General features: G+C 41.6%; 1 long non-coding RNA gene across 1 annotated transcript; it reads left to right on the forward strand.

Moving 5' to 3' along the window:
• Positions 1-721: 721 nt before the first annotated feature.
• Positions 722-15162, forward strand: LOC135327332 (uncharacterized). Its single transcript, XR_010387444.1, has 3 exons — positions 722-1010; positions 2077-2423; positions 14653-15162. It is a non-coding gene; the product is annotated as an uncharacterized LOC135327332 (long non-coding RNA).
• The last annotated feature ends 278 nt before the right edge of the window (positions 15163-15440 follow it).

Here is a 15440-nt window from a genome sequence, read left to right on the forward strand (position 1 = left end):
CTTCATAGCAGAAATATGGAAGAAGCCCAAGGATACATCGACAAGCAGTAATCCAGGATATTAAACGCTGCCTGGAAAAGAAAATGTAGTGCTCAGATTTTTTTCTCTGGTCAACCCAAATTAAACTAAGAAAGTGATGGGGAAATGATGGATTTCCACTCTGAGTGATACATCTGCATTTTGAGGAAATAGGTAAAATCTCAAGCTAGATGTGCAACTCTGCTGTCTGCCCCACTAGTTCCAGCTCAGGCTTGTTCCAAACATATTTATCAGATGCTTCTGTAGTCTCGTCTCAGACTGCTAGGTAATAACTTGCATGACACTAAAGGTAATCTCAGATATATCTTTCCTTCCCTTTTTATTTTCCTTAACGCCAGAGGCATCTATCCTATCATTTATGTGAGAAACAGACTGGATAATTTATGGAAACAAAAATAGTCTACCAAACTGAAATAAAATGCTTCAATATGTGGCAATAATAATGAATGAAATATATTCTGTCATCACACAGACACTGAGTTTTGCAAAAAATGTGCCCACACCCAGAGCAAACGAAAATATTAGTTCCATACGAAACCACCTCCCCAGTGAATGAGACAGGAAAAGCAGACCCTTTTGACAGTCCATGTTTTTAAGAGATTTCAGGGTTAAGCAATGTCTTCATCCTTTGCAAAACAGCATTTCCTAACTCAATCCTAATAGACAGAAGCATTTCACAGAACAGCATGTGCTTCAGCAGGCAAAACAATACTTAAAATAATTTGAAGGGTGCACTCTATTAAAAGTTGCACTTCAGCTCTGTTTCCAGCATACATTAAAAGCAAAAACAAAATCAAGGAAAGATTTAAAGCTGTTTTTCTGCAATTGTGGCCATTACTCTAGCAATTTGCTAGATACAGCAAATATTGAAAAATATCTGTTATTATTCCTCTCTACCCTGAAGTGCAATCTTCCAAACTTGATCCAGCTTGCAATAGAAACATCTCTTTCGAAAGGGAGTGCTAACGCAGGTATGTATGTGAATCTTTTCTGCTAATGAGCTAGCCACAAACTGTTCTTCAAATCAAGTAGATTTCAAAATTTTATCCAAAAATCTGTGTAGCAAACATTTACAGATATGGGTTTTTTTTATATATGAGTTCAAATCAGCTCAAGATGAGGTGATATTTCTGAGGTAGTGTGAACTGGCTACAGCAGAATGAAAACACTACGCTTAAATTACCTGGACCAGTTTAAAAGAAAAACCTGGTCCAAAATTCAGATCAAAATTTTAAATATGCCAGCTTCTTGGGTGGTTGTTCTTAATACTTTTATCTAGACTTACTCAGATTATTTGTAAAACCTAGATATGGTGTGTATTTGGATTTGATGTCTATTTTGTCCAATAGGATGCAGAGAAGTATGCTGACAGAGCAGAGTAAAAAACAGATTTATAAATCTGGTGAGGCCACTGAGAAGGGAGTAAAGAAATAGTTAACTTTGAACTTTTTTAACAAAACAAAAAAGCGTTCTTTTGGTTTGACTGCAATCATTTTGCTCAGGCCTAAACAAAATCTCCAGTATCCTTTTTGGCTTGACTTCTTAAAATAAAAAAGTGCTTATTTTAAACAAAAAATGCTGACTTCAAGATGAAAAATAAACACTTTATTTCTAAATATGTAAGTAGGAAACATTTCATTTTTAAAATGTTGAAATGAGAATTCATGATAACTTATTATTAGGAATGAAAGGGTTTTCTTTTCCTTTCCTTTTTTGCCCTATTCTAGCAGTAATGAAGTGTGTCAGTTCCTTCTAAGAGACAAGAATCACAGTCAGATGGAGCCAGTAACGGGCATTATTCTTATCTCATACAGATTTGCTCCCAATAATCACCCCATTAGAAGCATGTTAGGGTACAGCTTAGTGCCAAATGAGACAGCCCTCGTTAATTGTGTCCTTACCTAAAACCAATTACTTAACCTGAATTTCTCACCAATATGAATGAAATAGACACAAGCAGGATTTTGACCAAATCACATGTTATTAATGCTAATATTCTGATGCCTAAACTCCATAATTTTGACCTATGCTCACCAGAAAAGTAAGCACCCAAGGCCAACTTCCATAAGATTGGCATAAGATGACTACAAAAAGCAAGCTGCTCCACAAGGAGACATGATGAGTTACCAAGAGACTGGCAAAATTTAGCCCATTTGCATCTGGACCTGGGTGCTTCTTCCAGGAGAAATATCATCAGGATCTCATGTACATCCTACCGTCTCGTTACCAGAGAATTTGCTTCAGATCCCAACCCAGCAGCAGAATCACACTCCAGCTCCCTCGATTTTATTAGATGAAATTAAACGACTCCATAGATCCAAAGGAGGCCTCCAAACGTGATCCAAGTATAAAGCTGTACTGTGTATGAAACTACAGTGCCAGAGGTAAGTATCATCCATGTATTCCCACAGATGGGTTATTAACTTCAAGAACCTAATTATGTTGATTTAAATGTCAACGTTGTTAATGATGTCACTGCCCATTATTTTGGCTGAAACATCCAGCTCCCGTGACTTGGGAATTTGGGGTTACACGTCTCTCATTTTGTTTTGGTCCTCAAAGACAGCCAAGACGTGTTCAGCTGCCAAAATTTCTAACTTCCACTTCTGACTTTGGCAGTCCTTCACAATGCATTTTAATTTATTTCTATATCTATTCGGCAGCACATTGGAAATCATCAGTTTAGAGGCAGCATAAAATTAACATCAAATTAGGCAACAAGGAAAGCTATACCATTTGTTTTGCTCATTTTTTTGCTCATTCAATAAAAGAAGCCACACAGCTTATTGTCTGTTGTGGGAGAGGAAAGCTGAAGCCCTGGCCCTTCCTTCAGAAGGTGCTTTGCTGCCAGACAAACAGCATCTAGGAAAAACGTCTTTCAGCTTAGAGAAATTCTTAGTGAATTCTGGTCACGTCAGTAGAGATTTCTTTCCCAAATCAGTATTTTTTTAATATGCATATTTTTTCCTTTTCCTGTGTTACAGCTTTACCCTTCTGTTTTTATAACCTGCAGGAAACATATTTCAATAATATTTATTAGCTTATTAAATCAAATTACCCCTGCTTCTGCTGGACCAAGTTTTATAGAGTGCCCACAAAAAATCACAGAGCCTGTGTTGCAGCAACAATTTGTAGTGATGGCAGAGAAAACTATTCCATAATCTTTTTAAACGGCAATAGCAAACACATCAATTTACTAAATCAGAAAATATTGGCAAGAATTGCTCTGTCTGTTCAAATTCTGTGGCTCAAGAATGGAAAGGTAAACACTCGCAGGGCAGATTGGCTAGAAGAAATAAGCCCATTTGTGGAAAGTTCCTAATACGGTGATCAGCAGTGAAATGGTTAACAATATTGACATGTAAATAACTGCAAATAGGCTTCAAATTTACAAGGCCGTTAAGTTAAATGAGAGAATTTCACATTTCTCTTTCTGTTGTTTCTTGTCTGCCTGTAGAGGCAATGAGTTTGTCTGGACCAGAAGCAAAGCACCTTTTGAGATGCCTACCACAGCATACAACAACCATATTAACTTGTCATACGGTCAGCTGCCTTCAACCCCAACTACCCTTATACATTAACTGAAATGTTGTGCGTTTTTATTTGGTGAGATCTATTTGCACTACCTTTGATTTTAAAATCAACAGTTATATGCTGGAAAACACAGAAAAATATGCATGAAGAAGAGGCCTTAAATCCTCAAGTTACTGTTCACTTTTTATATATTTATCTACATGCATATGTATGTGTATGTACCATTCATGTGCTGTTCACACACATGTATATATGAAACCAAAGGATTTCCAGGAGTCCAATACAACAGCAATAGTAAAAGCAAATTTGCTAACACTGCAAATTTTGCACCCAAATTCAGAACGCCCAACTTGTTTAGGAGAACGGTACTTGAATGCCAGATTTTTGTTGAACTGATTACAAACAGGGATACCATTTGCAAAATTCAGGTTGATTAAAAAAATACTGACACCTGCACCCACTCAGGATTTGGAAGCAATCAGATGGCAGAATGTAAGTTATACTTACCTTCAGCATTAAGACAGGACGATTTGGTGGGGGGGTGTCCTTCTGCTTTTTGGATTTTATTTCCCATTTTGATTTTCTATTGCAAATTCAGATCTTAGGTGTTTTTTCCTGCAGGTATCCATTGATGCTCAATAAACAAAGTTAGTTAAATAAGGTGTTTTGTAAACTTTTGCAAATGAAAATTTAGGGCTTTGGAGAAAGATTTCCTCCTCCCCTTCGTTTTCCTCCTCCTTTCTGTAAATTTATTTTGGTATTTAGTGGCTTCAGAACCCACTGATAATTTCCTAATTTGAAAATCCCACAGCTTAATAACAGACAAAAAGGCCTCTTTAGGCCTCTCATTAGAAATAAGGAAACAAGCCATTGCATCCCCTACTATATCTATCATTGTAACCATATAGGAAGCCAGGATCATCATGCTACACCTAATGTACAGTAATCTAGTGCAAAACTTGTGTGTGAGGGAGGTCTTTGACCCTGCAAGTAGCAGCAAAATAAGACATTTCTGTTTTGAGGGAAAGCTCCATCCCTTCTCTTTTCCTGGAGGGTTATCCGTGGAGAAAGGCTGGACTTCAGTGAGAAAATACCTCCCTACTTGCTCTCAGCCTGCCTTGCCCTGCTCTCCCACCGCCTGTCCTGTCCAGGCCACCCTGCGCCCACGCCACCCCATGCCCCATGTCACCCCATGCCATCCTGCACCCTCTCCCACCGTATGCCACTCTGTGCCCCATGCAATCCCATGCCATCCCGCACCCCCCCATGCTATCCCACACCATCCCGTGCCCTGTGTCACCCCATGCCACCCTGCACCATCCTGTGCCATCCCACACTGCTCAGCACACCTTCCCAGGCCAGCTGCACAGTGAACCCATGTAAATCAGGTTAAAGCTGAAACCCGTTTGTCCCCCAAACAAAATCACAGTGGAACCACTGGTTTAAAATCTTATTTTGACCAAAACACTTGTTAACTGAACAGAGCGAGCTAAAGCCTTAGGTGGGTGACAGCGAGGCAGCTAGGTGTGCCTGTGCCACACAGTGCTGGCCGGGGCCACGGCACTTGGTGGGTGCCTTAACAAGCTGGAGAAGAAGCAGCAACAGCAGACGCAATGGCAAAAGTGCACAGCAACCCTGGGAAACATGCGGTGAAGGATGGAGGGAGGAAAACAACTGTGAGCAGACAGCGGCTGCTTGCCTCCCTGTTTTTCCCACACTCGCGAGCGGTTTGTGTAATGGGCTGCTCCTGCGAGACAGCTCAGCTGGGCCTCTGGGACAGAGGGAGGTTTCCTCAGACTCAAAGGGTTGGAGCAGGATGCAACCAGCGCAGGGAATGAAATTAGAGCTGACACCAGGCAGTCTAGTGTTACAGCCGTCTGCCTGCTTATTGATCTGGAGGCTTCGTCTGCATTCTGGCTTTGTCAGCCGGTGGCATCACGACTGCCATCTCCTCTCTCTCATCCTGCTAACCTGGAAAACAGTTCTGAGGGTGCTGAGAGACAGTTATCAAAGATCCATTGCCTAAGAAAAGAACAACATGCCTCAGAAGAAACAGCTGCCTGACACCTTTGAAGAAAGTTTCCTGACGCTTTTTCTATTTAATTAAAAAAAAAAAAAAAAAACCTCAACCACAGTATATACATGATGTTTCCCCTTGCAGATCATTTCAGAAGTGCTTCTGACAGTGGTGGATTATAATGAACCTCTTAGGAAGACATTGCCAGCTTGAGACAGACAATGTGTGTATGTATATGCACAGATTCCAGGCTTGTTAACATCAGAGTGAAAGGGATGGTGTGCAGGAAGATTTATTGCTGGGAATTATCCCCATATACAAAACAAAGCAAAACAAGTCTGAATCTTTCACATTGGAGTTTTTTTACTCCTGATTGGCTCATAAGCTGGAAGTGCTGACCCAATGAGTAGTGTTGATGAAAGGCATAATGCCAGCAGCGATCTGCTTAGATTTTGCTCCGTTTGATTTAATTATTCCTCTTCCATAGCTGTCGCACAGAAAATATCTCAAGGAATAAAATAAAAATCATCCCACCACAGAAAGAACAATGGAATGAAAACCAGATGATTATGTCAAAACAGGCCAAGAAAGAGCTTTCACTTTCCTGGATTGCTATTATAGTTTTAAGGCAGTATAAACACATCCTTATGTGAGGAAAGAGGGTTTAGATAACAATATTACATTCAGGCAAAACTGCAAACTCTACCTTACATCTTCATCTGCAGTGTGGAGGTGAAAGGATGACCCATGGAAGCTATCAAAACTACCTCATGCATTGCTAAGTGGTTAAACAGGAGGGGGTTCTTAAAGTTGTGCTCTTACCCTCTGCTTCTTACCAGGGGCTCGAGGCAAAGCTGTAATTAAGCCCAGAACAATAAATTGCTCTGATCTTGAACATTAGCATTTGAATTCTAGGGCACAGAGCTAGATTCTGATATTATTAAGGTGGCACATCATGGCAGAAGAAATGGAACCACAGTTATCATATTATTACTACTATTTATTCTTATTAAGGAACCTGGTTTACAAAAAATGGTAAAACCCAGATATTTTCTGTGGACCTCACAACTGGCAGGTGGGTTCAGATAACATGGAAATCCAAACAGTGCATGGATCAGTAAGGTTTTACCTAGTCAGATGTAAGCTCCTTAACTCAACTCTAATATTTATGATAGGCTTAATCCAGTAATCAGATAAATTGGTATAAGCGTGAAAGACCACACAACTGCATATAGGCAATAGAGACCACACACGTACCTCTTTTCAGGCTTAGCGAACAGAGAAAATAAGGATGTGCCAGAAAAATTTAGACTATTGGACTGAACAAATAAATACTGGTCATTAGAGTTGAATAATGGACTATAAATCCAAACAAATAGTCAAACCTTACCAGGCAAAAGCTTCCACAGTTTATTTTAGCATTGCTTTAACTTCACTTTCATGCTAACATAATGGGTGAAATCATAATTCCTTTCCAACCTATAGAAGGTTTTGTCACCGATTTCTTTGAGGCCAGAATTTAACCCTATGATTTATAGCATACAATATCTACAGCAACCCTTAATATCCTCATGTGAATCTATTCCAAAGTAGGATAAATACAACTCAAGCAGTAAAACGTAAGAAACTAAACCAAAACAGACAAGTAGCTACTAAATATATAAACTCCCCCCCACACACAACAAAAATGACAAGCAAAGGACTTTCTTGAAGCAAAATTTGAATCATTGCAGAAGACCCAGGCAGGTATTAGAAAGGTTGGATTATTTTTCTAAACCTTTTTGTTATGAATACAGTGCTAAGTATTGCTCATGTGAAAAGTGCTCACTGGCTTTAATAGCAGAAGTTTACTTCTGAAGTCAAGACAAAGCGTCCTTCTAAATTATATGTTTGAGTAAAAGGTTTTAAACTCGTTGTCCATGAACTCTGAGGGGTTAGCAAGAGATAACCGAGAAAAGCAAACGGAGTGTCAGAGAGCTTAAAATCTCCTGTTCCTGAGACTGTGCCTTTACAGGGATTTCCCCTTCAACAGTAAAACCAAGTGAAGAATAGCTGCAAAACACTGTACTAGTTTAAACAGGAAAAAACACAGGACAGTCCTATGGCCTATATTTGATAATTGTAGTGGCAATTTCTGGCCTTGTAATTTATGTGTAGCACAGCCAATGTTATGCTAGGATATATAAAATCCTACTATTATTGCACTATTCCACATCTCTAATTAAACCTCATCTGTCTAAAGAGCGCCTACATTCCTGGATATAGGTAAGTGAGCAACTTGATATTTGCATAGAGCTTTATATATTCAAAAAGCTTTGCAAACAATAACGAAGTAAGCCTCACAAATACCCCAGGAAGCAGAGAACTCCTTAATGCCCCTTTTATGGGTAAGAAAAGCAAAGCAAAGACTTTGATTCTCCTGGCCAGGCAGTTACTCATAAAAGATGACAGAAGCCACAGCTCCATAATGCCATATTCATGTCAACTGCCCATCCCTCTTTTTAGCAGAAAGTTGTCATGCATAATAGCACAACATTACATATTTTACTCAGATGTGTAAAAGGGCAGAAAAAATACTTAATAAAACCCTAGGTGACTTAGATGACCACATACAGCAGCATTTACTTACACATTGTAGGAGCCATCCCAACGGTGTTCTGACAAATCAAGGGCTATATTTTTAATTAACTAGCAGTTTTTGATACTTCACATTTGGGTGCAGCTATGCCAAAGCCTGCACCCAGCCATGCTTTTAGGGCTGGTGATCAGTTCTTTCCCCTATGAACTCAGATCCCTTGAATCCTCAGGAAGGGTGTCCAAAAACAGACACATAGGAACTCTGATAAGCTTAAAACATAACTTCCTAATACAAAATACATTGGAAAACTAGCCTTAGAGCTATCTGCTAATGATCTTAGAAAGCATGTGAAGTGAAAAGGAGAAAATTAACTTTCATAATTAAATAATATTAACATTCCTTATACCAATATCAATAATTTGCCCTTATGTAATACTTTCCACAGCTTTGCCAGCTCTCATTATGTGGTCATATATCGCAGGATAATTGTGTGTGTTCTTTTTTTTTTTTCTTTTTGATGGATTCTTATTATTTTCTTCTTTCTCCTATTTCTTTCTCCAAAATGGCTGCCATCTCCCAAAATGGCCAGCGGGGCAGAAACTGCAAGTTGCTCTTGCTGTGCCGTCTGCTTTGCCCTCGTAACCTTTGTAAAGGGAAGCGACGCCATCCTTTGGAAACAGCACTTATTATTCATGCTGCAGTAGTGCCCGGAGGGCTCTTCACAGATAGGGCTCAGGTTGTAGCTGGCACTGTATGTGCATGTAAACAAGGCATAGGTCTCTGCCTAGCACGTAAGCATATGGTTAAATACACCAAAAGATGTGGTAACGCCACAATCACACAGCTCCTCAGGGTGCTGGCTTGTCCCAGTGCACCGGCCACCAAAATCGGTGCTTCGAAGGGCGTCTGGGGTGCTGGGCAGGAGGGAAGAGGACTTCGGCGTAAAAGACTGCCCTAAGGAAGGGCCAGCGGGCTCTGACGGCTTTTATTTGGGCTTCTCCACCGGCACCAGGACCAACAGGGATCTCCCACAAAGGCCCTGGCTAAGAGGGAAAGTTAACAATAAAAGCAACGCCAGCCAGCACCCCGGGTCAAGCCGCTTCCTCTCAGGCCGTGATGGGAAAGGAGAATAATGTGAGAAGCAAGAGATGGTGGGGATGCATGCAGGGAGGTATTGCTGCTCTTGTTTAAAGAAGGGTGAGCAGGTCAAAGAGCAATGAAACAGCAGCTCCTTGAGCACTGCCGAGCAGGAGAGGCAATACAGACTTGCTGAGAAAACGGAGGTTACTCTGTGTGTGTGCCCGTGCACACATCTGAAAGTGTTTAAGGTGAATTATTGGCACCTTACTTAGAAAAACCGACCCCAAAGCAACATCCAGCACCACGGGTTTTGCTCAGGGTAGCCACCTCATGTAAAAGCTTTGGTTAAGCAACTTGGCCCCATACTAAAATTAATGAGGCCTTTTCCCCCATCCCTATCTCTGTTGCCCCAACTCCTGCAGGACAGCTATTCTGGAACCTCTCCCCAGGATGGCCGGGAAGCCTTTTCTAAATTTTGTCTGCACCCCGTTAACGTCCATTTATTCTCATGTCAGCATTGTCCTTTGCTCCCTTGGCCCGGTGATAAGCCCTCTATCTTTATGAACAAAAATGCAGCTTAAATTTTATTTAAGCTAAACAAGCCAGCTCTTCCAATCTCCTCTTGGTAGATAAACAGCCTATTTTCCTGATCAACCAAATAGCCTTCTCTCTGCTTCAGTCTGAGTTCAGTTTTTGCCAGTGGAGGTGGCCAGAACTGGACAAAGCATCCTAAATGGGGTCCCAGGGGAGCTAACACTCTCCCCCTTCCCTCTCTCTGCTGAAAATGATGTCAGCTACAGATTTGAACTTTTTGCCTTTTTTTTTTTTTTCTGGCCATATGACTTCAGAGGTTCATTGACATTCTGTGATTGACTAATAGGCCAGTGTTGTCTTTCTCCTTCTCTGTCTTTTACAATTGATGGATTCTCATTTTAACATAAATTCTTATTAGCTCCTAAGTGATTGCCCGTGCCATTACATTCTATCACTCAGCTTCTCAAGATCTCATCTTGTTATTGCTGTAGGATATTCCTTTAATCCCTTGCCTTAAGGATGCGTCCCAAATTTATCATCAGTAAAGAGAAGTACTACTTTTTTTTGAGTTACGAGATGATTATACACACAGGTGGGTGGCTTTTAAAAAATATCAAGGGAGGGGTCACAAGAAAGGTGAAATGGGCCATTAGACTATTTATTTTAAGTCTTGCAATGCAAGACTGACGCTACATGCTTTTATTTTTTAGAGTGTTTGAAGCTGGCAATGTTGCTTCCCTCTGAAGAACCTAAATCCCTTTACCAACACTAATCAAATTATTCTCACATCAGTTCTGAGAGATTATCTTTCCTCTCTCCCTATTACATGGAGGAAATAGAGGCCGAGAGACGTTAAAATTTTGGCTGAGGTTTCCTAAAAGTCTATAGGCAAAGGGTGCTAATGTTTGAAGATTCTCCTTTCTTTTGAGAGATCCTTATTCCAAATCTAGCTTGCTGAGAGTTGACCTGCTCCCCCCACCCCTCTTTTCCCCCAGACCCTATTCAGTCTCTCAATTAATCATGAGAGATACCTGGGCTTGAAAGAGTCACTGAGAAACAAATCGCCAAGTATCCTTCAGCATGGTGGGGGAGGAGGACGTGAACATTGTGGCAGATTCAAAGAAACAGCTTGAAAGCAGCTGGAGAGCATTGCAAAAAAAAAATACATACACCGCACACACACAGAGCAGCTCCATTGAGGGTACCATGCACAATATTAATTATAGCCACACTATGGAAGACAATATTAAACATTTTCAGTACAAAGCATGCAGGATAGGAACAGTCAGTGACACTATTTCACACTCCCCTACACACCTCCACTAGGACTTGATTTAACATTATAAGGTTCCAAGTCTGTCAAGCTGTGACAATTTGTAGGAGTGAGATTTCAGATGTCTCACTGAAATACACATTGTAAAAACCCTTCATTGCAAGCCGCAGAGATTTCAAAGGCTGCCTTGAAAAATGAATAATAAAAGTAAAGGAGTGTCCCTAAAACAAATCAAACCTGGCAGTGCTAAGTTTCCTCATGAAATTAATTTTTAGTATCTTCTCTCCAGTGGCCTGCCTCAGCTGCCTTCCTCCGTGTGCAGTTAATGATCTTGTTGAGCAGATAACCAATCTCTGGTTGATTTACAGGGCCTTTTATTGTCTGAACTGTCTATAATTTTTTTAATAGAGTTTCAGTTGATATTGCAGTAAAACAAGGTTCATTTTACATATTTAATGAAAAAGTGAAAACAAGCCAATAAAGATACCAAAGGACCAATTCGCCAAACTGTTCCAACACACGCTGAAATGTCTTACATGCCAAATTTCTGCAAAGCAAATGCACAGCCTCTCCATGCTTATGTTTAACAAAAAAGAAAACTGAATAGCACGCTTAACACCTCTTTCACAGTGTGAATTGTTGATGCGTTTTCCCTCTTAATATCCCAAAATGTATTAGAAGGATTTGTATCCTCTCTGTTTCCAGGCAAACAACAATATATGCGTATCTTCGAAGGGCAATGTGAGGGTTTTAATTGTGCCGTGCTCCGAGCACCCTACCTGAGCGAAGTACCAAGTGTCAATCTTTGAATAAATCCTGCAGAACTGATATAACTCAACACAATATATACCACACCAGGGAAGCGAGTAATGGGAGCTAGATGTTTTGAAATGATTGATTATTCGCTGCACAAACACAAATGAAGCGAGTGCATAGGGAGTGCATGTATTCTCGCTCATGACTAAGTCAGGACTTCAGCTTGCGCAAGGTAAAATATACAGGTGCCTGAAGAAAAACTAGGTATCTGGTATGAATCCCAGCATAATGCACCTGAAAAAGTGCCATTAAGAAAATAAAAAATGTGTAGATTCCTGAGTCTCCCCCAGCCTCCCCTCACGGAAGAAGCCTCAGATGTAAAGCCAGGAGAGGCATAGCCCGGAGCAACCATCAACCTGTGCAAGCAAACTGCACACTCACGCTTGCTCGGCAGCAATATACACTTGGTGGGGACTCCGAGGTGCTCACACACTGCCCAGTTTCCACCCAGACTCTCTAGCATACCTTTAATATAAGTAACACATTAAATGCCACACACCAAAGACACACCAGACTCCGGACAAGGGCCTGAAACAAGTTTCTGAGCAAAAACAGCACAAGCCCGGGGATGGGGGTGTCGCAAGCAAGCTGGTGAAACTTGCAAAACATCGCACTTGCAGCTCACTTCTCTCCCTGTCACCTCTGCATTTTTTAAGCTGCTGCACACTGTTGTTGCCTTATGGTGATTATTTTCACTGCCAGCAGAGTCTTTTGCATATTAGCAGCCATTAATCCCATTGTATCAGCCAGCTTAATTGGGGTAGGCTGTTCCAATTCTCAACCTCTGTCCCCTGCTCCCTCCCCTCGCCCCGTGATATTTAAGGGATATACCGAATCTATAGTGTTTCTACATCTGAATGGAGCCTATAAAAGCTACTTGGTCAGCTCTGGTTAATTGGGGGGACTTGTGGTTTAGCAGTAAGAAACAGGCCTAATCAGGGACAGAGGAGGAAGGAGGGGAGGGAGGGAGGGGGTTCTTTTTTTATGAAAATGTGGACCTCCCTACAGTAATTCCCCTTCAGCTGCTGCCTCACAGATGGACCTTTTAATTGAATTTTCTTACAGGCCTAAGGGAGGGAGTTCATTTCAGGTCAGGTGAGGCAATTGAAGTGAATCTAATAGCTCTAGTTTCTTTTCACTGGGAGCAGAGAGAAGTGTGTTGTTTTGTTTTTTTCTTCCCCCCCCCCCCCCGCCCTTTCAGCTTCACTAAAAAGTTTCAATTAAAAATTAAAACACACACATGGTGATTTCCAAGGATTTGTTGTCTTCATTTTGCCACAAGTGGCAGCAAGGTCAGCAACTGGGAGAAATTTGAAGCAGTTTGCATCCTGCTCTCTTTTTGTTCCCGAAATAAGGAGGAAGGCAGTGCACACAACGTCCACAAAAATGGCATGAGAGTATCCTCGTACATTGTGCTGGCGATCATTGTGGATGAGTTACCAAATTACTCATCCCTGTACCATTTTTTTTTTAATATTATGCCACTTTATAGGCACAGAAGTCCCTGCCTCAACAGATTTATATTGAAACCATGAAAAAATAAGAGGGAGCCATCATGAAATAAAGCACTCTCAGGTGCAACTTGCTATTCCCACATTAGGTAAAAAAGGCTGGGCTTAAAACTTAAGCAGTGTGAATGTAGCTTATAGCACCAAAAAGTCCTTCTCTTACTGATTTCCTATCTTACACCAATTTCCAGAGCAAAACAAGCTATGCCAGCAAAAGCATCTTTACTCTGGCATAAGGATGTCTTACATTAAGTTTTTTCCATGGAGCAACATTGCAAAATATTCTAGTGTCAGCCCCGCCTTTAGTGCCTAAGATCTTCAAGGACATGGTCTCCGCCAGCCCAGACGTGGCCTCAGCTAGACCCCACAGAGGTCGGCCGAAGAGCAGCTGGGCTGGACCTCGCCTGCTGGGAACGGTGCCACCAGCATCCATGGAGGCAGGATGGCTCCCCTGGAGCTTTGCCAGCGAAGCAGACAGGCTTTTCTCGAGAGACCGTCTGGTCGCTTACGGCAAGGGAAGAGACAGAAAGGAGGAGGCCATGCAGGGAAGGACAGGAGACCCTGAAGGGGGAATGGTGCAGGGATCCCCTGCTGCTGCCCAGATAGAGCGTGGGGACAGCAAGGGGGGTCTCAAGTGGCTCGCAAGGAGGGAAAGGCAGGCACAGTGCAGTCATGGAGGTCTGGGAGAGGAGCAAGGTTTCCACTTGGCCAAAAGCCTCCTTCAGGGCACCACCAGCCTCAGCCTCCTATATGTTTCATTAGTCAGCCTACGAGGCTTGCAGATCTTGCAGATCTTCGTTGCTTTTAGTCATAACACCATCAGAGGGAAGCTGGGAGGGCTGCTGGCCTTTCAGGGTGAAAACCAGCTTCCCGCTGCTGGTCAGACACACGCAACTTGGGCCAAAGTCTGGAGGAGAGCACAGAGCAAGGGACCAAACAGCTGTCCTGGGCGCAGTACCAGATGGGAAACTGAGCACCGCCGCTTGCAAGAGGAGGCCACACTGTGTGCAGCTGTGTTGCTGTTACAGCTGTTTCTCCCTGCTTTGTACTTCAAACCTCCAGGAAGGGATGTACAACCCGCAAAGCTCTGAGGCTCCATGAGGAGCTGCTGAACAAACCCACTGTCACCAGGTTTTAATTCTCTGTACAACAGGTTGTACCTTCACTGAAAAAATGGGGGTTTAGCACGCTGAGAAAGTTCGAAAGCTACCACTTCAGGATTTTTCAGATTAAAAGATGTGCATGTCTTGTTTTGTTGTTTTCAACCTAAAAGGAATGAGGAAGTCCAAAAGTGCCTATCATTTCTCATGTGTGAGAGAGAGAGACCACGCAAGCATCGAGACAAGCCAGATCATCCTGTGCAGGAAGGGACCCGTTATCTTCTATACACAATGCGGTTAACATAACTTCTGAAAAATGCCTCGTCTAAAGATCTACAAAATAACAGCGCACCTGGGAGAGAGACAAGGACAGAGAGACATGATGGAGAGTGTGTAGCTAAAAATTAGTGCAAATGGCTAAAAGTTGCTGCAAATGTAAATCGTGTTGCTGATATAGGTTTTCTAGGTTGTTAGTTTCTAAGATAAAGCAAAGCACTCCAGGAAGAGTATACACGGATTATTTTTTAGGCAGTCTTGGGGCAGGCCAGAAACAAACAAACAGAAAGATACCCATCATAAAATGCACGTTCAGATCAACTGGATTATTTATGGCATCACATTACTTCTGGTGAATTGTTTTGTCACAATTTATGAATAAAAAAACTAATACTAATAATAAATCACATTTTGTGTCAACATTTTAATACATTACAATATTTCATTTTGTAATGATGCTTCATTTCTAAATGCAACTTCATTTAATTTTAAATTTTCAAATGATAAAGCCGCAATCAAATGGCTTTGAAACTCTTGGAAATGGAGAGGAAAGGGAAGAGCATACTTTGCATAGCTCTACTTGAAATATGAAATAGCAAATGTCTGTATCGCCGTAAAGCTAAGCTAAACCACAGGCTAAAGAAGCTCCTTTTGCGGTTGGGTTCTTTGGCTCAGATCAACCACA

Source organism: Dromaius novaehollandiae, chromosome 2 (genome assembly GCF_036370855.1).
Source record: "Dromaius novaehollandiae isolate bDroNov1 chromosome 2, bDroNov1.hap1, whole genome shotgun sequence".
NCBI classification, from domain to species: Eukaryota; Metazoa; Chordata; class Aves; order Casuariiformes; family Dromaiidae; genus Dromaius; species Dromaius novaehollandiae.